Genomic DNA, 26,535 nt, shown 5'->3' with positions numbered 1-26,535 from the left:
CCCCCACACACGCGCGCAGAGACACTTATAATCACCTGAGATATAAATGTAAGCGTACATAATATAATCGCCTGAGACATAAATGTAAGCGCATAACATACACAGAAAACGTGATATATGAAATTCCTCTTTCTTGCGGCAAACGTTACATTGGGCAGAGTGGTCGCTGTGTTAATGACCGGCTTCGCGAGCACTCTGGCAAAGTAAAAAACGGGAGTGGCGGATGGTTAGCGCATCACTGTTCCAGGTGTCACCACAAACCGCACTGCGAACCGCTTTTCGACAAATGCATGCAGCATGATCGGCAAGAATAAAGATAGATTAACCAGAGAAATTATAGAAGCTGAAAAACTAGATAGGTTGGAGTCTCAATGCGTGAGCACACCATCTGGATCCCTTTCTCAAAAAGAACTCTGTTATCTCTGGCGATTATAAATGTCCCTGCGCATGTGTGGTGGTATGCAAGTAGAAAGCTTGGCAGTATATATTGTGGTTTTTTCCTAATACATTTTGTTGGTAGTTAGCGCTCGTCCTGTTGTCCCCTTTTTTTGTCCGTGTCTAATTTGCGCTTTCAGTTCCATTATGCATCACCAACAGGCACAAACCATGACCCTTCTGGCCGTTATATACAATTGTTTGGGCCCGTGTGCAAAATTGGCCGCATGCCACGCTTGCACGTAAACAATAGTACACGTCCACGGACGCAGTGGGCAGCGTCGCCACTAACCAGTAATAATGGCGGACTATTTATATTGCCTGCCTAACACCCAGTATAGTCAAAATTGCCGTTTTGGCAGGGAGTGCTGTACGTGCGTGTGTGTATGTGAAGGGTGGGGTAAGGTAGATGATATGCAGTTTGGGAGGGGTGGAGGGGAGGGTTGTGGTGGCAGCGATCCTATCGAGTTATTTCCGAAACTAGTGAAAATCCGGTTGCTATTATCATGTTCAACTTAGCAGCGTTACTGACAAATATTTTTGAAAAGCCACGTATTACCTCGACTGCACCGTCATTTCATAAGAAAGGAGTGTCAAAATCTGGAACGTGTTTAGTCAATCGGAACAGCGAAAAATTCCTCGAAGCACTCGAGTTTGTGTAAGTGCTTTGGAGGCCATGCTTACCCAAGACTTCTTAACTGCTACGCTGTATTTGCGTTGCTTTCTCCCCTTTCGTTTCTCCTACTTTTTGGTGAGAATTACTTCGCCATGCTCCTTTACTGCTACATCGTGTTTGCGTTTACTGTCTGTCCGCTTTCGCTTCTCCGTATTTTGGCGCCAATTTTGTTTTCAACAAGCATATAGTTAACACAGGCCACGGCTTCCCCAGCATCGGAGATCCACGCGGCTGCGGTGAAATTGTTCTGCTCACGTGGAATCACGTTCATGTGTCACCTGTCACGCGGCACGCTCTCATTAACTTGCAAGGGCGGAAGCTTGGGCGAGTTGGTAAAATTTCGCATTGGCGGGAAGCACGAATTACCACGAGGACAAGAGGAGAAAACACCAACATAGACGAGACGAAGAAGAAGACGGAGCGCTTCGTCTCGTCCATGTTGGTGTTTTCTCCTCTTGTCCTCGTGTTAATTCGCCTATCCCGCCAATGCTCGAACGTTTGCTCCACCGCTGGCAACGTAGCGCAGTCCACTGTTTCCGCGCCATATACGTCCGCACGCCAGCAGTTTCCTTCGCGGTTTCCATGCTGCTTGATTGGTTGTAGGCTTTAACGCACCGACGCAACGCTGGTGATCAGGCGCGCCGCAGTGGGCGGCTCCGGATTAATTTTGACCACCTGGGGATCTATAACGTGCGCCCAAATCTCGTACACACGGGCGGTCTTGCTTTTCGTCTCCATCGGAAAAGTGGCGGCCGCGGCAAGGAATCGAACCCGCGACCTCACGCTCAGCAGCAGAACGCCTTAGCCACTGAGCCACCGTGGCGGGTGTGGTCTCTCTGCTATATGGCGAAAGAGAGTGGACGTTAGAAAAAGTGACATGAGTTCTAGGCCTGTGGGCACGGTACTTTGCAGGAAATGTTTGCAAGCTGGAAGAAGTGTGAGTCAAACAAGGGTAAGGTGACAATGGTTTGACGCTAACGAGTGTGTTGAAGTCCACAAATGTTAAGGGCCCAGAAAGCGCGCGGGCCAGCTTTTACTATCAGCCCCGAAGCACGACAGTCTGTTCGTAATGACAGGTTAGGCAGTAAAAAATAAAACAAAATCAGTTCCACTCAACGTGAAAGTTGTCAAGTGCACATCAGTGATTCGCCGAAGGAGCTGCGGTGCCCTCTCTTGACTTGTTTCAGTATCAGCCTTCATTGACGGCGAAAGTAGTCTCAGGGCGCCGCAGCCCCTGAAAAGGCCTATGAGGAAACACTGCTTTGAATTTTCAGTAGTTCTAGGTAATTCATGATGCTTTTTTTTTCATTTTATGTTATTGCGTAATTTTTTGCCGCCTAGAAACGGCAGCCTCCGTGCAACAGCGCAGCGCACAGATCACCCAGTAGAAAACCACAACAGAAATACCGCAAAAACCTCACAAGAATTCCTGTCGTACGACAAAAACGTTGTTGTGACCACAGAATTCCTGTTGTTATGACAAAGCCATCTGTTGTTACGACACACATTTCTGTCGTAACGACAAAGTGAATTTTGTCAACGACAAACATTGTTGCAGTCACCACAGAACTGCCATTTACGCTGCTCTTCACAATGGGCAATAACATTCAAATCATGCGCAACTACTGATGGAGCATCAGGATTACGACAAGACGGGAATTCGGCACGACGGAACATCAATCTTAGGAAAGGAATGCGGCACACAACAAAACATCAGAATCCCGACACGACAAGAATACGACAAGAGTACAACAAGACTACAATACGACACGCGAAAATACGACAAACTACAGAATTTTTTCTTGTCGTCTTTGTCGACTGGGCACCCCCCGCACTTTGAATATGAGGGCCGTGTGCCCGTGTAGCGCCGTCGAATCGACATTGGCTTCGTGACGCGAGGGACTCAGGTTTTATCCCGACTAGGGGAAGGCCGCGTGACTGCGGTGGCTAGATACCGTTATCCCGGACGCTCCGACACAACAAACGGAGGTTAAGTGGTGGTGTAATGAAGTCGTTCCCCGCTCTGCAGACCCGGGTTCGAATCCCGTGTGGACCCAAACATGTTTTAGGGGCGAAGCACCTCAAGGCCGCGGCTTGTCCGGCGTCCGGCGTCTATGGTCACGGCACAGCACCGCGTAAATCGAAACATCTGTGTTCACGAAAAGTTCCCGCCAGGTTAACAAGAACAAAATAAAAGGTTCACAAAAGCTTAGAGAGAGAGAGGGAGAGAGTGCACAGCACCGTGTAAATTGAAACATCTGTGAACGAAAGGTTCACGAAAGGTTAACAAGAACAAAATAAAAGGTTCACAAAAGGTTAGAGAGAGAGAGAGAGAGAGAGAGAGAGAGAGAGAGAGCCCCTGGAGAGCCGTGCTGCGTATGCGCGAGGAGCGTTGGATTGGATTGGATTAAATTGAATTGGATTGGATTGGATCGGAAATCGTTTTAGCAGCAGTAAGAACACTCACGGGTTATTTACGGTAAGAACGATCCCCAGTGTTTCGCCCACTCGTGATGATTCCCTTCGTGGAGATGCGTGAATTTTTATTGACTCATTACAACGGCACCCATTATCTGTACTGGACAACAAGCACGGCAACAGCAGTTTTTCGGAGGATGTAACCGGTACGACTCTCACCTTAAAACTGGTTTAAGGCGAAATGGCACTCGATTTCCAATGTTCCTCTTTGTTGGGACGCTTTTAGTAATGAGCTACTCGGACGGGACCGATTAGGCTGTCTTATAATTAACTGATTGCATCTTTGCTAGCGAACAACCAGGCTTTACGAGAACCTGCTGAAATGAATGTGGCATTCACAGGTTTAGGAGCAGGTTGCTGTCATACCAAAGGAAAGCATATATGGTATGCAGCCTCCGAGCGTTTTGTATGCATACCAAGAGAATGATGCCACAGGTTTTGCTAAATGTCGATCGATTGAATCAGAGCCTTAAGAACGGCAAATAAAAGAAATTAAATTGCAGCACATTATTGCGTACTGTCAGATATAATAAACAAAACGGGCGAGCTCTTGTGTTACCCCGTTTCGGCGTCCACTAGTGGATCAGAATGAATAAGTTGAACCACAGCTGCTAGCTCCAGAAACGCCGCGGTCGCGCCGAAGAACATTTCACCCACATTTATTTCAAGGAACACGCTTTTTCAGTCGCCTAAAAGCCTAGCAAGGATACTTGGATAGTTTATGACGTCTTGCTATGCTGCTCTGGTTAACGCAGTACTCCCACTCGATTTTTTTCTTGTGCATACTGCGAAAAACAAAAGTTGGGGAAAGCCTTGCAATCAGCTAATATTCAACTGCATTTAATTGCATCGGGTGGAGAATTAATGACAGCAGCGGTGAGCACTGCCGTTCTCTGCTGTTTTCATTGTCGTACCACGTCTACCTAAGAACTCTATGACTGGCGCATACGATCAAGGATGGCCGATGCTCACCAGATAGCGGTGTCCTGGGGCCGAATTTTCTAAACCGGGTGCCATCACTCTGAAATTACGCGGTATTGGCGGAGCAATGCACGCACAGCCTCCCAAATTTTTATAGCGGGAGCGACGACCTATCGGCATGTTAGCGCATTATCACAGTGTTCAGCGGCAAAATAGGCGAGGCTACGCGCATGCGCATGGAACTATCTGTTGTGGGAGCGCCGTCTGCTCCGCTGTTCTTCTCAGGGCAACACACCCCCTGTTTTTCTTATCTTGCAAGGCCGTTTCGCTACCGCCAAAGATAGCTAAGCAGAGTGGGGCACAAAGTCATTCAGATGCAGTGGCAGGGGGCGCGCCACTCTCAAGGAAACAGCGTAGCAGATGACAGTTATACAGCATATACTCTCGCCTTTTTCGCTGGTGAACACCGTAATGAGGCGCTGACATGCCGGTAGGTCGTCGCTCCCGCTATATTATTAAAAATTTGGGAGGCTGTACTCGTCCGTTCGGGAGTTGCCTGGAGGGTCGGGAAAGTACAGGAAGGATGTGGGGCGCCCCTCTGCTGGAAAGCTTGGTCATCGGCGGCCCCTGCATACACGTACCTACTTCTCGCTGATAAACGAACCGTAAGAGAATGGGGCCACGGTTTTTAAGCTTCTGTGTGGAAGCTGCCGTATTCCATCACGGGCGCTGCGTAGTTGCGATTATTAACCCTCAATGACCCATTGAGCGCTGAGGCGGGCGTCCGGTGTTGGCGTCTGTAAGCAATATGAACGCTCTTACGCGATTGCGAAGCGCTCCATATCACTATCTTCGTTCACGTTAATAAAAAAACACGAGAGCTGCGCTGCTCGGCCACGAAAAATGGAAAGCCGACAGTCAAGCTGTGATGTGAGGGCTGTGTTCGGCGGCAGCCGATCACCCTCACCGCTGCCCTCGCACAGCGGCGCAACAGCTACAATCATTCGCAGCGCAAATCTGAAAGAACCTAGCGGCGCCCAATCGGACATTTATGCTTTCGCATTGGCAACTCGTAAACTGTGCGTTGGTGTGCTCGCAGCTTTTGTAGCGTGAGCTACACTGGGCGAGGCTGAGAAGTTTCGCGTGGCTCCTGGAGAGCCATGCTGCGCATGCGCGAGGAGCAGTGACGTCTCACGGCGCACAGTTGGTGCGCCGGAGCCGCCGCCGCCGCGATTAGATTGGATTGAATTGGACTGAATTCAATTGGATTGAATGGGACTGGATTAAATTGGATTGGATTGGAAATCGTTTTAGCAGCAGTAAGCATGATAACCGGCTAATCTTAGACAACCAGGAAACCTAAGAATAACCAGCTGAACCTTAGCTCACGCTACGTAATATATCCTAGCATAGTCGAGCAAAGCCACAGCTAATTTGTTTAATGTCTTCGTTCTGCTATTTGATCTTTGTTTTTGGTATGGCAAACGTCATTGGCGTTACTTCGCTTGAACTGCCTAGTTGAATGGCAGTCGCTTATCCAGGTTAGATTATCTGCTCATTGACCACATTTATGGGACGTCACCCTGTGAAATGTAGTTTGTAGCTCAACCGTGATAAAGCCGCAACCTTAGCAAAAAAATTCTGCCAAAAAAGCCTGCGCGGAAGAAACGGGAATATTTTTGGCTGCTGTTTCCAATTCGCGTCATCGCATGCGGAATCCCTGCGGGAGGCCATCGTACACGCCATTTTTGTGAAGATGCTCTTGCCACTTCTATTCGTTGCGAGACAACTTTTTGCGAGATAAGCTGCCTTGGCTGCATGACACTTGTTGTCTATCCTTTGACACTTAAAAATCATAGTTTCTAATTATGCGCCACGCATAACCATCACGGCTTCCGGTTCGGACGTATTTCTAAAGGCACGTTCACTTCGAGATGCCTCGGAGATCGCTAAGTGTCTATCGCGTGTTATTTCCGCAACAGAAGCAGTCTTGGTCATCAACAAACGTTTAACTCGTTCAGTTAAGCATCACGGCGGTTTTTCACGGTGCGAGTACTTTCGAGTGCCGCCCGTGCAAACAAAAATTAATCCCTCGGAAAGAGCGGGTGTTCGAACGTGTGCCTCCCCGTCCGAAGCCTCGCAAGGAAGGTGGCCTAACCACTGTCGGCGTACAACAGGTTCGCCGAAAATACAAGGGGTGAAGAAGCGCTGCACAGCCAGGAAGGAAGGCAGGCAGGGGGCGATCAAGCGGCGAGGGAGCCCACCGATGAAGCCGTTGTTTGCCGGGGTGAGCCGGCGAGGAGGCCGGACGGCGGTTGCGAGGGGGACAGATTCGGCGGCCTTGGCCGGAGAAGAAGCTACGTCTAGGGCGGCAGAAGAGCACCGCCACCGGCCAACAACACGGAGGATATCCCGGCGCTCGGGGCGAGGGACCTGCTGCCACGGCGGTCCGCAGCATCGAATCGTCCGCCGCCAAGAGCGCTGCCGTCCTTGCGCCGTGCCACTGACCGACCCATTGGCCGCTGCGGAACTTAACGGCTCCTGGGCTACCGCCGTCGCGTGGTCTCTCTCTTGTCCGTTGTGCGGCGGAGACAACAACCGCTTCCGTTTCTGGTGCCGGCACGTCAGCGCCGTCTGCACCCGACGCAGACGTGAACGTACGTACGAAAATTTGGAAATATTTTAGTAATTTTTATTGGCACTTGTTTACCCAACTGATATGGGGGTTCTTGTAGTTTGCTATAACGCCACAAGGGACTGGGAGAAAAGGCAATGGTGGTTTTCTGCACGAGGACGCGAGTTTGAGGCCGCGGCGGCCGCTTTTCTGGTGGAGGCGAAAGCAAAAACGCCAGTGTGTACGAGATTTCGGCGCTCGTTAAAGATCCCCAGATGGTCAAAATTAATCCGGAGCCCTCCACTACGGCGTGTTTCATCACCTGCGTTGCGTCGGCGCGTTAAAACCTACAGTCAATCAATCAATCAATGTGAGTTTCTGATCGTAGCGACAATTCCTGAACACTCAATTAATGCTGCCTAGCGGGTCACTTGCGCCCCACTCGCTGAATAGAGTGTGCCGGAATAGCTACATAACCGTTGGCGTTCCCGAAACCCTGAAATACCGAAGAAAAGCACGTGTGCGCGGACCAGCTTGCGAGTGTGCAAGATCTCCCTTTGTGACAAATTCCCGCGCATAATCTCTCCGGTACCCGTACTGCATTAAACATAGACCCTCGAGGAGAACTTGAAAGCGGTTGGCGGTGGCGTGCTTTGACGGTCAGGCACATACACGCAAATTTTCTTCATTTTAGCAAACAAAACTCATCTGGAATGAACAGACGTAGTACTTCCTCGTGTTGCACAATTCAACGGCTTTATTTTCGGGAAGACGGACGACTGCGAGGAGGTGTTTATGGCAGAGTGGCAAAAAATGGACACTCGTGGCATCGCACGAGCCGTCCAGTTATATCTGTGGCAGATCCAACTTTGTAGAACGATTTTCCGGTGGTGCCCTATTCACACCTCTTAGATAAGTTTCCGCCGACTTCTCGCGCTCCTCCGCGGAAGGAGGCCGAGGGCTGCGGTGAAGCCCCCGCTAGGCCAGGCACGCCGTGGACTTCGGAAGGTCGCGGCATCACGGCCGTTCCATAGCGGCGCTCTAAGCCGCTACGCCCAGTCGTGTTCGGTATCCGCCGCCGGAAAATGCACGGCGGCAAAGCCACATTTCGGGTGAATGCGCTGTAGCTATTCATTTATTTATTTATTTGTAGCGATATACCTACAGCGCCATTATGAAATTATTGTAGGGGGGCTAACAAACAAAAATCAGTCATACAATCACACAAAACACTGGCATCACAGTGAAACAGCAAGTTACAAAACAGCACAGTTGGTGATGGATTGCTATAATGGGCTAGAAAACAAAGTGCTCAATCGCAGTCTGAAAATTATTTACCGTGACCAGATCACTCGGGAGAGCATTCCAGTTGTCTATTCTGTTAGGAAAAAAAAAGTATATTTGAAGACATTATTCTGGCACTCATACTGTCTAAGATTTCTTGTGTTATCCCGTCTCGAATTAACATGATGATGCTCCTTTAAGTGGAGACTTTTATTAATACCTCTCTGGTCACCTAAAATGTTATGAAGACATTTTGAGCTTGTATGCTCACGCAGATGGAAAAACGAGAGCAGGGCACAGAACACGGTGGTTGGTAATTCGCATACTTGTCGCTTATTTTCTTGATAAAACGTGGGTGGACAAATTTCATCTTAGCAAGCAAGCGTGGGACTGTCCATTTCGCCATGACTTCGTGAGGTTCCTGGAGTGCTGAAGGGTGCTGGCTTTTGGCTATTTGTGTTAAAACGGTGACCGCTAGTTATCCATCGTGTGTGCTGAGATTAAACTTCTAATGGTTATGTAGTATTTTCGGCAGTCCAACGACACACAATTCGTTTGAAATAGGCGCGACGAAACACGAGTTGCAACCGTTTTCTCTAACCACGCTGCTCTTCCGCATAAGCCCCTGTATTGACAGCAGATGGGATTTAGGAATTTTCGCTACTCCTTGGTGAACCAACTAATCCTGACGAGTCAATAAAACGGCGTGGTGTTAGAGTCGCCTGACCACCGTATCGCATATTAATTTTTACGAAATATCTACGTTAGATTAATAGCTACAGAACATTTATGAGGAAAGTAGGTTTTTCGCAAGAATGTCTTGCTGTGCAGACGCCAGTCAAGATTGATCCATTGGAGTTGAATCTTGAAAACTTGGAAATTTTAAGTGAAGTTTGCTAAAACGATGGCTCTGTCATCACGCCTATTTTAATTTACCCCTCACTATCAGTTAATTTACCGTGAAGTTGCAAATAACACCTTCTGCTGGGGTCCGAGTGCGCTTATACAGAGGACGGTCGCAGCTCGTGTTTTAGCGGAACTACCCTGAAACAAACTATAATACGTCGAACCAATGAAACGACTACGTAGGCGTAGAATGTTTTCTCTCAGCAGGTATCATGGGTAGTTCTCAGTCGCAGATAATACAAAAGAAAGGGAGACGTCACTCCTAAACCATTCCCGGAACAGATAGCTTCATGTTTGCCTGCTAAGGTATAACAGTAGTCCTCCGAAGTTCGATCGTGCTAATTAACTGCAAAAAATGCTCGATCATAACTTACAAACATTCACGTTTCCTTTCCCGCGGTCGTTCGCACTGCGCGTCTGTCAATTGTGTTTTGTGTAGTCTCCTCGTTTGGCTGCACTGAGTCACCACGTTCACGCCGTATTTTTATTTATTTATTTATTTATTTATTTATTTATTTATTTATTTATTTATTTATTTATTTATTTATTTATTTATTTATTTATTTATTTATTTATTTATTTTTATACCCTTAACACCGTATGGTGAGGTGAGGTGAGTGTGAGAGGGAAAGAGGTTCCCAGCCTAAACCACATATGTATTGCAGGGAGAGAAAGGGAAGGAGAGGGGGTAGAAATATGGGTTTAGGTAGTGATAGAAAGGTGGTTGGGGCAGGAAAAGGAAGGGGTAATGGGGAAGAGAAGATAGATCAGCGACCACCACCCGGGAACGGGAAAACTATCAGCGGGCTTTTTTTTGTTGTTGTTAAACATGAAAAAAAAAATTTCCTTCTTTGAAACAAAAAAAAAATCAGAAAACTCTACAAGTCTTAAACGAAAAATAACAAACACTAAAACTTAAGAACAGTTCGTTCTAAAAATTGATCTTCACTGTCGACTTTATTAACAAACAAGAAGTGCATTATACGATACAAAAAAGTATTCCTACGTATACAATATTAGCTAATCTTGGGTGGCCGCCGTCAGAGCGGGAAGGTAGTTATATTCAATGGAGGTACGAGGTTTGCAACACTAAAACAAACTGTTGGTTCCGCAAGATGATGTTGATGTTTATTAGGGCAATTCGTTTGATTGTATGGCGTGCCCACTCAGTGTACTGTTCTGCACTCATTGGGCCGCGGAAATCATGAATTAAGCAGGCATTTTCAGGTATTAATGAAGTAGGTTTTCATGATTAGGTAGGCATTTTAGCAACGCCCAGATAAATTGAAAAGGCTCGTCATTCCAACCTTTGGTTTCCTCTACTTCAGCCGATGGCACACTTTACGTGCAACACGCAGTTCGGTGTAATAATGTCATGGCCGCAAATCACAGTGGCATTTATACGAACTTTCCATCAATTCTTTGAAGACGTAGCTATCTTCGTATTCGCAAATGAGTTTTCTCTCCTCGTGACAATTTTGCCATTAGCACAAACAAAGCAATGATAAAATAAGAACCAACTCGTCCCCGCGTTCATATGAAATAATTACCATCATGGTTCGATTAACGTCTGCATTCATTTGCCGCTCTTCACGCCGATACTGCGGAACTGTCACACAGAAACAGGAAATAATCACAAGATCAGCTTTGGAGATGCTCTAAGCCCTGATTCACACAGCCGTCACCTTCTCCGTCACGGCACCGTCACGTCAAGAAACCGCGGCGGAAGACGTAAACAGAGTAGCATTCGTACTGGAGCTCTCCGTCAGAGTACAGGGTCGTCTGCCTAGTGATCAGTTTAGCCTAGAATTAAGCTTCCTTAATCTGAAAGTAAGCAAAATGGCTTACATTTTTACATGTGCTCTTTTTGCTAAATTCAGCCGTAAAAATTTGTTTTCTGATTGGCTGGTTTACCACAGGGCGGGGTCCCGTCGCTTTAACGGAACGGAAACGTAGAGCTCGGTCTCCTGTCACCATCGCACCGTTTTCGGCAAAAATCGTCCGACATATCTTCTCCCATGACGAAAGACGGTGATATGAAGGTGACGTGACGAGGTGAAAAACGGCTGTGTGAATGAGGGCTGACGCAGTTACAATTTTACTACACATGTTCCGGTGGTAAACATGCATTGGCGCTGCTGGCTTTCGTGAAGTTTTTTTAGATTTCTTTCGAAGTTGCTGCTCGACGAGCTCCTCAAAGCACAATTTGCCTGCTTAAGCTGGCTTCCCCTTAGCACGACGTTAGTACACGTTAGCCGCAAGGCTTGAATGTAAGCTTTATGAAAATGCGTGTGGACTGGCCAACAGGGTTGTATTGGGGCTCTATAATCTGTTTTTCAAATACAAGCTTTCTCTCTCCCTCTCTCTCTCTCTCTCTCTCTCTCTCTATATATATATATATATATATATATATATAGAGAGAGAGAGAGAGAGAGAGAGAGCATAAGGGTTGGCAGTCAAAGAAACCACTGAAAGCAAATTTGTCATAGACACAGATGAAGAATTTTTTGAGTCACAAAGAAAGTGGTGAAAAAATGCCCGCCGGGTAAGATCCGAACCCACGACCTCCAGGTCGTGCGTTCGCACCTCAATGACCCACGACCTTTCTTCGGGTTTGATGACTCAAAAATTCTTCAGCTGTTCCTATGACCTACCGCATTCCACCCTTTGCTTTCCGAGGTTTTCTTGACTGCCAACCACCCGCCGCGGTGGCTCAGTGGCTCAGGCGTTGCGCTACTGAGCACGAGGTCGCGGGTTCGATTCCCGGCCGCGGCGGCCGCTTTTCTGGTGGAGGCGAAAAGCAAAAACGCCCGTGCGTACGAGATTTCGGCGCACGTTAAAGATCCCCAGGTGGTCAAAATTAATCAGGAGCCCTCCATTACGGCGCGCCTCATCGCCTGCGTTGCGTCGGCGCGTTAAACACCACAATCAATCAATCAAATCAATTGACTGCCAACCCTTATTCTGTCTTAATTCACCGAACCCATGATTTTCCCAGTTCTGATTCGCTATATATATATATATATATATGTAGTCTGGAAACAAAAAAAAAAACTCACAGAGAGCGCGAAAAAATAAGGTAAGTAAAGACAGAGACACATGAGAAAGACATTAACAATAAAAATAAAAGCTTACTGACTTTTCAGGAAGAGGACTTCTTTTCTTCAGAGTTGAAGTCCTCTTCCTGAAACGTCAGTAAACTTTTATTGTTATTGTTAATGTCTTTCTCGCGTGTCTCTGTCTCTACTTACCTTATATATATATATATATATATATATATATATATATATATATATATATATATATGTATATATATGTATATATATGTATATATGTGTATATGTATATGTGTATATGTATATATATATATATATATATATAATGAAGAAAATGAAACACGTCGAAAGAGGACAGATTCTGACGAAGGCCGGTCCCCGGTCGAAACGTTAAAACCTGTCCTCTTTCGACGTGTTTCATTTTCTTCATTATACTTACCGGTGTCCAAGAAATTGTTTCTCGCTATATATATATATATATATACAAGAGAAGAAAAACTTCGAACAAGGTAAAAGCACGATTGTGGCCTACGTTTCAGCAAAGAGAACTTGCTTTCCTCAGGGCAATCTCTCGCCTGGCAGGCAGGGTTTATAAGATATATATATATATATATATATGTATATATATGTATATATGTGTATATGTATATATATGTATATGTATATATATATATATATATATATATATATATATATATATATATATATATATATATATATATATATATATATATATATATATATATATATATATATATATATATATATATGCTATAAGTACACAGCAGTGTTGTAAACGTTCCTCCAAAATAGGAACGAAAGCTCGTTCCTCGTTCCTTGCCAATTTTGAAACGAGTTCCCGTTACAAGTTCCTTTATTGCGAAAGGAACGCGTTCCAGTTCCACTTCGAAAATTGGAACGTGTCGTTACATTAACGTTACAATTAGGTTTTTAAATTAAAATATAGTGTAGGATAACCCTGGGTCGAAATAAGTGAGACTTTTAAAACTCACATCGAACTACGTATATTATACGAATATTAACACCACCGGCAGCAGATTATCTGGAGATAAAGATAATCAAAAGAAACGCTCCTAGGCGAATTTTTTCAGGGAGCACCGGACAAACTCCAGACGGCTCGAGGACATTTCGGTGCAGGATATATCGGTGCGGACATATCGGTGTACGGACATATCGGTGTACGGGCGTTTCGGTGAACGCACATATCGGTGTACGGACATTTCGGCGACCAAACTATCCGGTGCTTGCCTGTTTGCGACAGCCGTTATATTTTTATTTCCGCTTAACGTCGGCTATGGACAACAATCTGGAGCCGTCAATTTATTTTTTTGATTGATGCCATATGTTCGATCTTTGCCAATTATTTTTAGAAATTTTACATTTATATATATACTTTTAATACCTCTTCCTGGGGACACCTGGTATGCAGCCGATGGAATTCTTTAGCACACGTTTTTTTTTTCATTTATGACAGGTTGTTAATTTATATTTGCTCTGTTTTAGCTAAGACAATTACCCATGTTTACGATCACCTCTTCTGTATTTTTTTTAAAATAACACACTCAAATTACATAAATTACATGCACACTCTCAATATCCAAAAAGTAACAAACATTAGTTAGCACCCCAGAATGAAGAAAACCTTATGAAGAGTATTTACAAGGGCTGGGCTGCCTTGCTAAAATGAATTCGCGAACACTGGTCTAGGATATTGTCGGGGAGGAAAAAGGGGCCTTTTGGAAAAGAGCCGTAGGTTCTAATGTCCTAAATGCTGATTAAGCGCGTACCGGTTGGGCATACAAATTCCACCCATTGTGTTCGGGACAACCAACCTTCGTTAATGTTTACAAGCCTACATTTACCACATTTTCATTCTTTGTTCTAGCGCCCCCCCCCCCCCCCTCCCACTTCCCGCCTGTACTCTCGAATCCAGATGTCTTTTTCAGCCATATTATTTTCGGTTTCCCCTGAAAATCCTACTGGCGTGGTGGAGTTCACGGTCTCCGAAGCGTCACCGCAGTGATTTTTTATTTTTTTATTTAGAACATACTGCTAGCCTCTTAGTGGAGGCTTTTGCAGGAATTGGGTGATACATTCAGAACAATGACATAGCACACTTCGCGTTTAAAACAGAGAAAAAGCTTTACATTCACCATGGGCGCACGAAACCTGTATAATGTGACACAAAAAGCCACCCAAAAAGCAGCTGAGAACACAATGGCCCCTATCGTTTGCTGGCTACGCCCTTCCGCGCGTCGCGGTCATATCGACGGCGCCCCCACTCCAGGAATCGCTCTTTCTGCGCCTTCAGTCGCCCCCTTGGGAATTAACTCGTCAAGTCGTGCATTTCATGGACACCCCAGGTATACATCGCTTCCTCCCATTATCAGGAGCAAAAAAAAAAAAATGAATAGGCTAGTGTGACGAGAGCGGCAACAGTCATCTTCGAGTTTTCGAAGTCCAGTGGACGCAATGGTGAAGCACAAGTGACACCCCTCTCTCTCTACTTAGGTGGATGATTGCCGGCGGGGCTCAGCATTCCCCTCCCCTAAGTAACGCCACCGTAAGTGCGATGGTTGGTTTGTTAGTTTTAAGTAGAACTGAGTTCAACTGACACCGAATGCAATGAAGGCGAAATCAATTGAGAGATTAATTAAAACGAAATACACACGCGCCTAATCGACCTCGTTTTTCTGTTGTTTTTTCGCGGAAGAGTTCCTGGGGGGGAGGGAGGCGAGGAATAGACTAGAAGCAGCAGCCTCTTGCACCGTTGGGTGAAGTGAAAGGAAAGCGCTTTGGTAAGACTTGAAGTATTAGGGTTGTTCACATGAATGTTAAAATAACAAAAAAATGGTTGAACGGATCCAAATTAACGTTAATTTTTACCACCTGCTACAGAAATTGGGTTTCACGTGGCAATGCTCCGCCAGGGTTTAGCGTTCGTTTCCACGAACGGCGGTGCAAGCACAAGTCTCGAACGTAAAATCATATCAAGTCACGAAATTACAATATTTAAGCTAAAATGTTCAAAGAATGCCTGGGACATCCCCTCACTCAAAATGTCTGGGCCAAGACGTCATGCACCAAAATGTCCGTGCACAGAAATGTCCACACCGAAACGTGCTGGACCGAAATGTCCGACACCACATGTCCGGATCCCGTTTAGCAGTCCGTCCGTTTCGTTGGCTACGTTGTTACCGGGTCGACCGCGACCGGTCTTCTCCTGAGCGCGTGGAAGGGCGAGTAGGAAGGGTGCGGAAGCACGGACATGGCGAAGGCAGGCCCGCGGAACCAATCCCCCTACCGCGACGAATGCCCAAGTGCCCAGCCGGGTCCCGGTCAACCCAGTAACAACGCATACGACAGAACGGACGGACTGCTAAAACTCTCTATTCTTTCCCCGCCGGGGAACAATTCTATGGGCCAGACGCGCATTCTGGTCTCCCCAGACAAACGATGAAGGGCAAAAAGCATTCTCGCGGCTACGCTATTCACCCATCAAACCCCGCGTAAGCAACCAGCATGAAAGGAAGCACAAGCTGTGGCCTGCTGCGTGGTTATTCTTCTGCATTTCACTTTCGAGGAAGCACGTACGGCTGAAGGGCGGGCAAACTGGCCATCTTATAGGAAGAGAGACGCAGTAGCGCTTTGTGGATTTTTGTACTCGAGCCTTGGCATCAAAAACAGCCAAATCCTAGCGATGTAACGGCAGGAACGCCGTTCCTGCCGTTCCTTCAGAAACGTAACGAGTTACCGTTACAGTTCCACCGACCCTTAATGGAACAGTGGCGTTCCTCCATTCCTCCAAAAAGGAACTAGTTCCAGGAACGCCGTTCCTTGTAACGCCGTTCCGTACAACACTGGTACACAGTCCGACACACATGCAGCAACATCATGTAACTGTAATCTGATGAAAGCAAGTCCGAAGTCCCATGTCCGCTACCTTCTTTGTTATTGTTCTTGCTGTGTATCCGACTGTTTACTTGTACTATTTCTGCGCGTTTGAAGAGTTTTATTCCAGATATATATACAGAATTTTGGCGGTACTGCGGTCTATTGTGCGCCGGTATTGGAACGGGACATGGTATATCGAGCGTAGTCTTGATTAATAACGCCATGCTGTTCCTAAATGAACATATAGATTCACGATCAGTACGGATCGCGTAAATTCCGACCTACCGTGTTGTGTACCACCATCGCGTCCCTGTCATTGCTCTTCTAGTTCTGGTTAGAGCCATTCTTGAAATGCTCATAGACGCGTTACTGACAACAAAAACAAGAACAACAAAAAACACAGCAGCGTAATATCACCGAAACAGTAAAGGGCAACTTGAGGCGTGCGGGTCTGTAATACAACATTTCACCGGAATAATGCAATTCACAGAGACGACGTACTTTTTACAGTAACTTTGTTTTGAATTTGGTCTGCAAACAGATCCTTACCTTATTTTTTTCCGTATAACGGCTTGCACCGAGATTAAATCGTTTACTACAGAACTAGGTGGAGAGCGAGATAAGTTTAGCGTTCCTGTTTATTCCTGTCCGTAACCGACAAGATGCTGGACGGATATGAGGAAAAAAATTAGCTGTGGCTCAGCTCGGCTATGCCAGGATATACATAGCGGGAGCTAAGGTCCAGCTGGTTATTCTTAGGTTTCCTATTTTTCTAGGATTAGCTCATTATCATGCTTACTGCTGCTAAAGCGTTTTCCAGTCCAATACAATCCAATTTTATGCAATCCAACCCGATACAATCCGATTCAATCGCGGCGGCGGCATCTCCGGTTCGCCAGCTGTGCGCCGTGAGAAGGCACTGCTCCTCGCGCATTTGCCGCACGGCTCTCCAGGAGCCACGCGAAACTGCTCAGCCTCGGCCAGTGTAGCTCACGCTACAAAAAGCCGATCGGATTCCCTTGTATGACGCCGTTAGCACTGCCGTGGTGCAGATTCACGCCGCGTATGATATAGTATTTCATTTTCATAACGCCGAATTCACAGCGTCGCAAGAAACATTCGCTTCAAATAGCGGCTTGCACCCTAACACGGCAGCCGCGACGGATATTCGAACCGGTTGGATCAGCCAGCGGCGTCGTACGTCACGTCACATCCTCGCGGTGCTTGCTCATTTGGCTTCTAAAGTTATTCCTACGAGCGTCGAACACGCAAGTGGACGCGTGCACCGGCGACCGGCGTCACGAGGGAGTCATTGTTCGGAGCCGCCGCATGGTCTACATTCGGCACGGCGTGATCCTCTCGTGGCCTGCGCGGCGGCAGCATCAGGAAGCGTCGCTTTCCGGTAGCCGCCTTGCGGTGGGGGGCGAGCGACCTTGCGGCCGCCGAGACGCGGTCGAACGGGACCGCGGACGAGCACGACCGCTTTGGCTGCGGGTCGCGAACCTCCATTTGTCCTCCGGGATTCCTTCCCTCCGGCGGCCGCTTTAGGCCAACAGTGGAGACCTTGAAAATGTCCTGCCGAGAATAAAGGCACGACGCTGAGGCTAGGTGGCTGCTGGGGCGTCTCGGTGCTGGCGTAACACGAGGTCGCGCGTCGCAGTTGTTTAATGCTTAAGGTGACTGTGCATCAATGCTTAAGGCGAAGCTCATTGATGCCGTTGTACGTCGCTAGGCCCTGCAGGAAAGCCAACCTTTAAAGCAAAAGCAAAGCTTTACTACTTTCATCAAGCTATTTCATGGAGGATGCGCAAGGTGACCTTTTGACCGTAGACACACCCCCGGCGACACACCCCTCGCAGCGCATTGCGTGATTCTCCGGGTTCAATGTCAGCGCTGCGCACAAGGCCCCGTTTTTAGTCGTTGGGCTGGCGTAGCGGCGGCGGCCGCTCAGCTGATTGGCAGCTGACGAAAACCGCCGCGTTCCGCGCATGCGCCTCTTGGTCGTCTCGTTTCGCGTGGCGTTTGCCGTGAAACAGGAACGCCGCGTTCGCCGAGAATGAAAGCGAGGCCTGGCCACCTTGAGCCGTGGTCGGCAATAGAGCTACATCAAAGTTTAACCAAGCGAAACCAAGACTCAACCAGAGTAAGCCAAGCTTTTTCTTTGCATGTGCAAGGTTAGCTGAGCTGGGCCGCTTCCATTTCTTTTCCTACGATGATGATGAGTGATCGTGGGGGAAGTGAAAGAAAAAAAATAGTGGTGGCTTAGCTCTGCTATGCCAGGATATACGTAGCGTGAGCTAAGGTTCAGCAATCGAGTCAAATCCAGTCCAATACAGTCCAGTCCTCTCCAGTCCAATTCAGACCAGTCCAATTCAGTCTAATCCGTGTCCAGTTACTGCTTCTCGCGCATGTATCAAGCGGCTCCGGCGCAGAGCCAGACTTGGCTACTGCGTAATTCAGGCGCACACCTGGGCACGCGGCGGCGCCAGTGCATCTGCTGCGGCTATGACGCAACACAATTCAACACAATCCACTTCAATCCAATCCAATACAGATCCAAATCCAATCCAGTCCAAGCCAAGCCAAGCCAATCCAATTCCCTTCGCGCTTGCGCAGAACGGCCCTTCACGGCACACGCGAAACTGCTCAACCTCGGCCAGTGTAGCCTACGGTACAAAAGAAAGCGCTTCCCGTGACCGGAATTGAACCCGTGTCCCTCGCGTTCTGTAGCCCGCGTCTGTCCGACCGCTACATTTCCACTTGGTAGAAGCGGACGCCAAGCAGCAGGTTCCGATTCGCGCTGTACACCCCGAACCCAAACTTCAGGCCTACGAAGTGCACACCGGAGAGTTGCTGTGGGTATTCCAGAAAAGTGGTGCCTACCTCCGGAGTAGCAGGTACTTGCAATGTGGGGACTGGCCAACCAAAGAACCCATCACGAGAAAGCTTCGCGTTCAGCCATCGTCGTCTTTAGACGGAGGGGTGCATGATTTCTCAACTTCTACATCTTAAATTCTTTCAGAAAGTAGTGAACAGACACATCCAGTACTTAAAATAACCGGTCACAAAGTAGCTCACCCTAAAATTACTGCTGTACGCCCTTCAGATAACCTGGAAGCTAGCTCAGAAGACCTTTCTCGCTATCGCTGTCTTGGAATTCTTCGAGCGCTAGATGTACGTCATTTGGGCGATGCAGCGTTTATTGGCCGAAATTCCTTTCTGCTGCAGCGATAAACACATTCGGTATCTGGTTTAAAAACGCCGCATAGGCAAAGCGTACACGAAAAGCGGAGCTGCTGCGACGTGCAAATCGCCCTGTTTCAAATAGTAGAGGAAGAAAATGTGGCTCTAGGGCACCAGTCTCATCATCATAGCATGTTTAGTCAGTCATCCCCATTAAAGCATTCCAACAGGCTGTCTGGCGGCTCCGTTCACTGGGGGCTCAGCCGCAACGAGGTGGTCGCTCCCCAACACGCCCAGTGCCGTTCACTGCTGGCTATAACATAGCTTTCACAATGCTTCCAGACGCGAAGGAAAAAATGAGTTTATCGGAAGTGTTGCAGAGTCCCTTTAAGCATTTCTATCAGGGCTAAATGAGAAAACACCGTGGCCGGTCTGTAACACGATGTTTCACACTTTCACTGTCTAAAGCCTACGGCGTTGGTATTCTTGTACACGACCGCATTTATTGCACCCTGAAGAAAGTGTTCCCGCAGCAATGCATCTCGCGTGGTAACAAAGCCGACTATAAAGGCGCTTCATAGGGATGGGGATGCATGGGGCTTTGTGGAGGTATTTAATAAAGCGCTGTAGGTTCGCCCTGACTCGTCGTCAAAAAACGCTGATGTAGCGCGTGACGGATCCCAGAAATAAATGTGCGTGTAAAAGTAAAGCCGACTTTAGAGGGACTCCACGGATATAACAGCTGCTTAAGTTCCCCCTCGGCGGTTTACACAATTTGTTTTCTGATTAGACGAAAAGCGGAAACCTTGAGCGAGGGGATTTTGCGGCGCTTGTTATAGCGCTCCGGATTTTCCCAATAATACGTAGACTTCTACAATGGCGTGACGTATAGCTAGGGTGTAACCTCTAAGCGTAGAAACATTATTCAATCTTTCGAAGACAAAAAAAAAGTAGGAAGAAACCATGGTGAGGCAGGCAGGGCGTAAAGAAAAAAACACAAAATGGAGATCGGGCAGCGAGTTTTCCAGCGTCTTACTACGTTGCGGCGACGACGATGAGGACGAGGCAGGGTTTTCCGGCGCAAGATCGACATTCGCAACAAGCGCCGTAGCGTTATTGCCAGCTGTTTCTTGACCATGGGTAACATCTGGGATGAAAGGAATTACTTTAAAATTTTACGTCGTGGGCTAGTAGGGTCAACGTTAGAACATAAGGAGCTGGTTAGTGTTTATCCCTTAACATGGACACCCGCCATGTATGTCCATTTTATGATACCTTCTAAGTGCGAATAATTGTTTGTATTGTTTCTTCGTTATGAAACGCCCTTTCTTCTATAATCCCAAGCGGGATTGGCAGTATCCGTAAATAAATAAATAAATAAATACAAACTAGTAAATAAAAAATAGCTGTTCGCAGAACATGACGCTTCACGATGACAATGAGCAAAAGGTTGTGGCGGCTTTTGCTTTTGTAGCGTGAGCTGCACTGGCCGACGTTGAGCAGTTTTGCGTGGCTCCTGGAGAGCCGTGCTGCGCTATGTGCGAGGAGCAGTGACGTCACACGGCGCAAGAGCGTTGCTCGCTGCCCGGCGTCTCTCACACACCCTACGCGCCTAGCGTTTTCGCCGACCTCCGTTCCGCACGTGGCAGCCCAGTCCACTTGATGATCATACGAGGGGTGGCCGGGTCTGGAATCGATGGCTCGTGCGTCGCAGCAACACCGGCGTGCACCTGTGGAAACAGCTTAGCTCGGGGGCGATTCCTGACGCTGCGCCGGAGCCGCTTGATAAATATACACGTGTCACATGATGCGAATACCGTGTGTGTGTCATTGAAGCAGCAGTAAGCATGATAATCAAGCTAATCCTGGACAACCGGGAAAGCTAAGAATAACCAGGTCAACCTTAGCTCACGCTACGTATATCCTGGCAAAGCCGAGCTAAGCCACTGCTAATTTTTTTCCATTTTTTTGTGTTTCTCCCTGAAAGGTTTTCCCAGCTTTCTCGCTCAAAATTCCAACCTCTCAGGAACCTAGCAAAACCACTTTAGGAAAGTGATATTTGGCAAAAAGCCAGAAGTCAACGTGAAGATGAAAAGACTAAAAGAACATTTCCAGGTTTCTGAATATTTTTTGTGTAAATCGCTGTGAAATCTAACTCCCCATGCATTTCTATGGGATAGTTTCCATGGCTCAGGAACCTAGTCACGGAACGTGCGCGACTTGAAACTGCGCACAAAGCAAGCATTCACACCAAATGTTAGCTGTGCCAAAGAACTTTTCATTTCTCTAAACAATTGCAGAGTAATCACTGTTGAAAGGACTGCCATGAGAGGGAAAGCTGCACATGGAAAGCGAACGCTACCAGAAGCACAGAAATATTTAAGGTCAGGCCTACAGTAGGCGCAATGGTGCAGGAAGCACAGGGACACAACGCTAATAGTACAAGCGCTGCTTTGCCTGAATGCAAAAGCCTTCCTGTATCAAGAAGAAACATTAAGGTCAAAAGAACACGGTGGACAAAGAACCCGTACGGGCTCAAAAACGTGTTTTAACTTTTTGACTAAGTCAGTTACCGCATTACGGTTTCTTCATACAATGGCTGACCAGACAAACTTTTGTCAAACCTTTGAATACACCAACCGTAGTCACTACCGTTGCTGTAATAATCTGCCTACGTTATAAAATGGCCAGCGTATAAGGTCGTTTCCACGCTACGTGTAAACCGGAAGTATGACGGGATTGAAATATGTGGTTATGCAAGACACTTAACGAAGCTCTGCTGTTCGCACAACCTTCTTTGTACACCAGCCGCAAAGAGGGAACTATTCGTTAAAGTTTTCCACTTGAAAACGCCAACATACACCGAATCTAAAAACAACTAGAGAACCAAATCAAACATATATTGTCAACGCGAATTTTTATTTAGAGACAGCTCATACAAACACTAGCAATGGCCACCGTACTATTTAAGCAATCTAAGATCTCCAGAAACATTGAATGATTTGATCATGTTGAAATGCCGCTCTCTGCACTTCTCGACGCCGAAAATAGCTCAGTTATTTTGGGGAAAGCGGTATGGTCGAGTCACTGACACCCTGTTCCTATATAATAAGTGCTTCTACGATCTCTTTTGCAGTCTTATTTGTGTGCCGGTTGATCACAGTGCGCTGCTCAAACCGAGACACGCACTGGCACCGCTGGCAGTGAATGCCCAGATTGCCGCAACCAACGTTGGCAACATTGGCGTTGTGCTCGCGCCGCCTACAATTCAGGCACTGGCTAGTCTGCCCCACGTATCACCTACTCCAAGGGCAAGGGGTGCAGAGTAAACGACTCGCTGCACGCACAGCGAAAATCTGTTCTGGAACTTCTTTGTGCGCTGTTCCTCACGCTGCTGTTCCCGTGGTAAATTGTAACTTTTAAGTAGAATCATGCTGTACCGACCCATCCAACGAGCCATCTTCGTTAAATACTGGCCTCGGGACGATTCACCCTAGAAAACAAAATCATTTGCTCCGAATCTAATTAAACTTACTTGGTAGGCGAGTTGATCCATCTTCAACGTAAAATAAAACACTGCGCAATTTGAGACGGCCACAGAAAGGGAGGAAACACAGGACTGCGCCTGCCCTGTGTTTTCTACCTTTTTGTGGCTATCTCATAATGTACAGTTTTTTACAAATTAGATTCCATAAGCGAACCACACGAATGCATTACACCGGACGTTTCTTCCCAGTAGAGAAGCAAATACACATCTTAGTACAAACTCCAAGATTGATCGGCAGTCAACCTCGCCCAAAATCTGAAATTTTTATTACACATCGATACCAAAGAACATTTTCGTAGTTCTTGTAGTATCAAGTTTCGTCAAAGTATTAATTTTCTCGTGTACACATATTTGCAAGCTGTATCCGTTGGAATGATTACTATCTCGCAATAATTGCATGCCGAAAGACACGTGTCACAAATTGTTTACAATGGCGGGTGTCGTGTTCTCTCGGCGACAGTACACAGCCCCAGACGCGTCTCTTGCGAGACATGCAATTTTTTGGGTTCCTGAATGATCGGCACTGCAGCTTTTTATGACTTAACCACGTGTAAGTTAGAGATGGTTGGCACTCCATGATCAACACCTTCAGGAGCGAGGAAATTTCAGACGAAGGATGTGAAGGACAATGACAAACGCCACCTTGTCCTTAGCGCTCGTCCTCTTGCTGCACGCTTGTGCGTCTGAATTTTTTTCGTGCGTCAAGGTGTAGCTTTTTTGTCCTTATTTACGGGGATGTACTTCAAAGAGGTTTTCAATATCGGGTCACAGTTTTCATGGCCCTACGTTGTGCTACGTTATTTTCAAAAATGGATTATTATTGAACGCTGTTGCTACGCTGCAGCCTACATGATGCCGATGTCTCTGCCGCTCCTGCAGACACGGCCTGGTAGATGGGCACACGGAATCATTCGTGAGGGCGGGTCAGCCACTTTTGGTGTACGGGTACTTTCCGCGTGACTAGTAGCAGGCAGCTAGGTAAATTTTTTTTTGCTTGCCATGATGGCCTCATTTATTCGTTTTAATGATGTACATTCGTGGTACTTGTTACAAGAAAGTATAAGATTAATTAAAACGACATAATCTCGACTCCGTGGATGATGGCGAGGGTGTGGAGTACGGGGACTGGAAATGACTTCCACGTTGCGCCCCGAGTGACATTCGATTTGCGCCCCGACCGTGATTCGATTTGAGCCCTGAGGTGCACCTTGATTATTCCCTAAATAAAACTGCAACTCACGGCTCAAGTCGAATTTCGCTTGATGGTGGTGTACGCACGGATGGACGCGAATGCACATTGGGAGGTCCTAAGGTACTCCGCACCATTACAGGCGAGCGAGTAAGCCGTTTGACTCTCGGGTACTAACTCACGGTCGTAGCCCAATGGGTAAGACAACCAGACAATAACTATGTCTGGTCTGCCAGACAGGCTCGAACCATGCGGGTGCTTGTGTGATTTTTTTTGCGATTGTAAATGCTATGCGCACGGACGCGGACGGACATTATGCGGTCGTAAAACTCCACACCTAAAAAAGAAGTATGAACCTTACTCCGCTCTAAAAGGCGATCACGCAGAATATTCAAATATATTTTAAATATTGGCGACCAAGTCACTAAGAGCTTTTCGGGCAAAACCGAGTGAGTCTTGGAGCACCCTCTAAACGACGGGGTGAGCTTACACGTTAGGCAATTTCAAACAATAAGTGACGCGCGTGTTGGCCTTGTTTTCAAGACATCATTGTTGGCGACATTTTATTTGTAATAGGGTAATTATGGCATCCATCTCGCCGCCACAAAATACTCGCATCGGTGGCTCACCCAATAAGGCGTGAAGCTACCAACCCTTAGGTCCCGGGTTTGGTGCCACACAGCGGCGACAGTTTTTATGATGAAGGTGAAACCAAAACGCGACCATGTGTAAAATATTACTGTGCACGTTTGAAATAGCCAGCCGTTTCACTGACCCCCTAACCCGCAACAATCATTTGATTCTAAACCACTCTCCAACGTTTTGCCGCTGGACGCATATTCCCAATGGCGCTTTGAAACTTTGCGCAGAAGCCCAATTCAATCCCCAGTACAGCTGACCTGTACCCCGGCGCATTCTGGGCCGGAGGGAAACGAGTCTGCCCATGACCTAGCTCGAGGATTTACTGACCGGGCTGGGCCGAACCCGTATCCCTACCAGGGAGTCCGGTCCGTGCGGGACAGTCTGATCGGTTTTGATGCCATCACTACCTATTATGTCCTCTCCCACCGAATCTATCGTCGGGCGGATAAATCCATCAAGGTGGAACAATCACAGGTGTGGCGACCACACCAGACGCGAGTCCTCGCTAATCCGGCCATCATAACCCATATCCACCCGAGTATTCAGCCAACCTCGGCGTTACTTGCATGTGGCGCCCGCGCCAACCTGACGCACATCATGTGGACATGCCCCGTGACCGTTTCCCCCCTCTGAGGAGAGGTGGGAGCCCTCGATTCGCAGCACCAACCCGGACCTACAGGTCCGCGTGGTCAAGAGGGCGGAAGAGGTCGCTGGAAGTCGCCGGCCTGTGGCCGCCATGGAACCACCAACCTTAGTCAAGGGGAAGACGTCCAGGAGGGGGCGGGCTTTCCGCTCGTTACCTGCCACCACCATGACTTCGATTAATTATCCTCAAGACGCTTCCTCTCAATAAGGTTTTCTCTCTCTCTCTTATCTCTCTTTCTCTTTCTCTCGAAATTAATTCGTTGACCTCAACTACGGCACACCACATAGCAAAATGCATGTTAGTCACTTAAAACCGATCTCCTGCTCTTTTTTTGCCGTGTCAATTTAGGTGAAGAGCAAGCGTAAGAGCAGCAAATGTTTTTCACGCAGGCGAAAGAAATCATGATTTTTCAAAGCGCGTGAATGAAACCCCGCAAGGGTTATCGATGGCTGAGAGTGAAAGCCGCTTTCCGTCCTCCAAAAGCGCCTAGCGAAATGTTTCAGTACCGAAGCGCAAGGGCAACGCATCACCGGAAGAGAGAAGCATTCCCGAGGTGCCGTGGCCGACATAAACAACCAAACAGACTCTCAACAACAAGACCCGTCTTGCATTCCGGCGCACAGGAGTCACATACACATAAAGCGGCGCAACGGCGAAGTGCACACGTAGGGCAATCTGTGTGACAATCTCTCTATTTATCACGAGAACTGTCTACCAAGTCGAAGCACCCTGCAATAATGGTTGCAACTTTAGCCCCATCCCCCTGACATTTATTTTTATCAGCTTTCTTGTCACGTACTGGAGAGGCTCTGTTCTGGAGAAAAGCAATATAGTTGCAAAAGGAATAAGAAAATATATATAGGAGAGCGCTACGCGTTAGAGGAACGTCGTTATCGCGGTGTACAGCCATGAGTTTAGCCGCTCTCTGTTGTCGGTCGTTTCGGGTCAGCGTCTGCCCTTTGCAGGGGTCAATGAGAGGGCGCAGCTATTACGACTCGGGGGCTCGCACAACTGAGAAACTGTTAGTTATACCGGTATAAAAG

At 47.3% G+C, this 26,535-nt stretch overlaps 1 protein-coding gene across 1 annotated transcript in view; it reads left to right on the top strand.

Annotated features, from left to right (window-relative positions):
* The first annotated feature begins 6,456 nt into the window (after positions 1-6,456).
* The window catches only part of LOC144179565 (dermonecrotic toxin StSicTox-betaIB1i-like), a 63,685-nt gene continuing 43,606 nt past the window's right edge, over positions 6,457-26,535 (top strand). Inside the window, exon 1 of the mRNA XM_077707968.1 lies at positions 6,457-7,167. The gene's annotated coding sequence lies outside the window, so the exon portion shown is untranslated. The remainder of the gene's footprint in view (positions 7,168-26,535) is intronic.

Source organism: Haemaphysalis longicornis, unplaced genomic scaffold, assembly GCF_048455015.1.
Source record: "Haemaphysalis longicornis isolate Haplotype H1 unplaced genomic scaffold, Haemaphysalis longicornis Haplotype H1 scaffold_4, whole genome shotgun sequence".
NCBI classification, from domain to species: domain Eukaryota; kingdom Metazoa; phylum Arthropoda; class Arachnida; order Ixodida; family Ixodidae; genus Haemaphysalis; species Haemaphysalis longicornis.
This window is presented reverse-complemented; position numbering and strand designations above follow the sequence as displayed.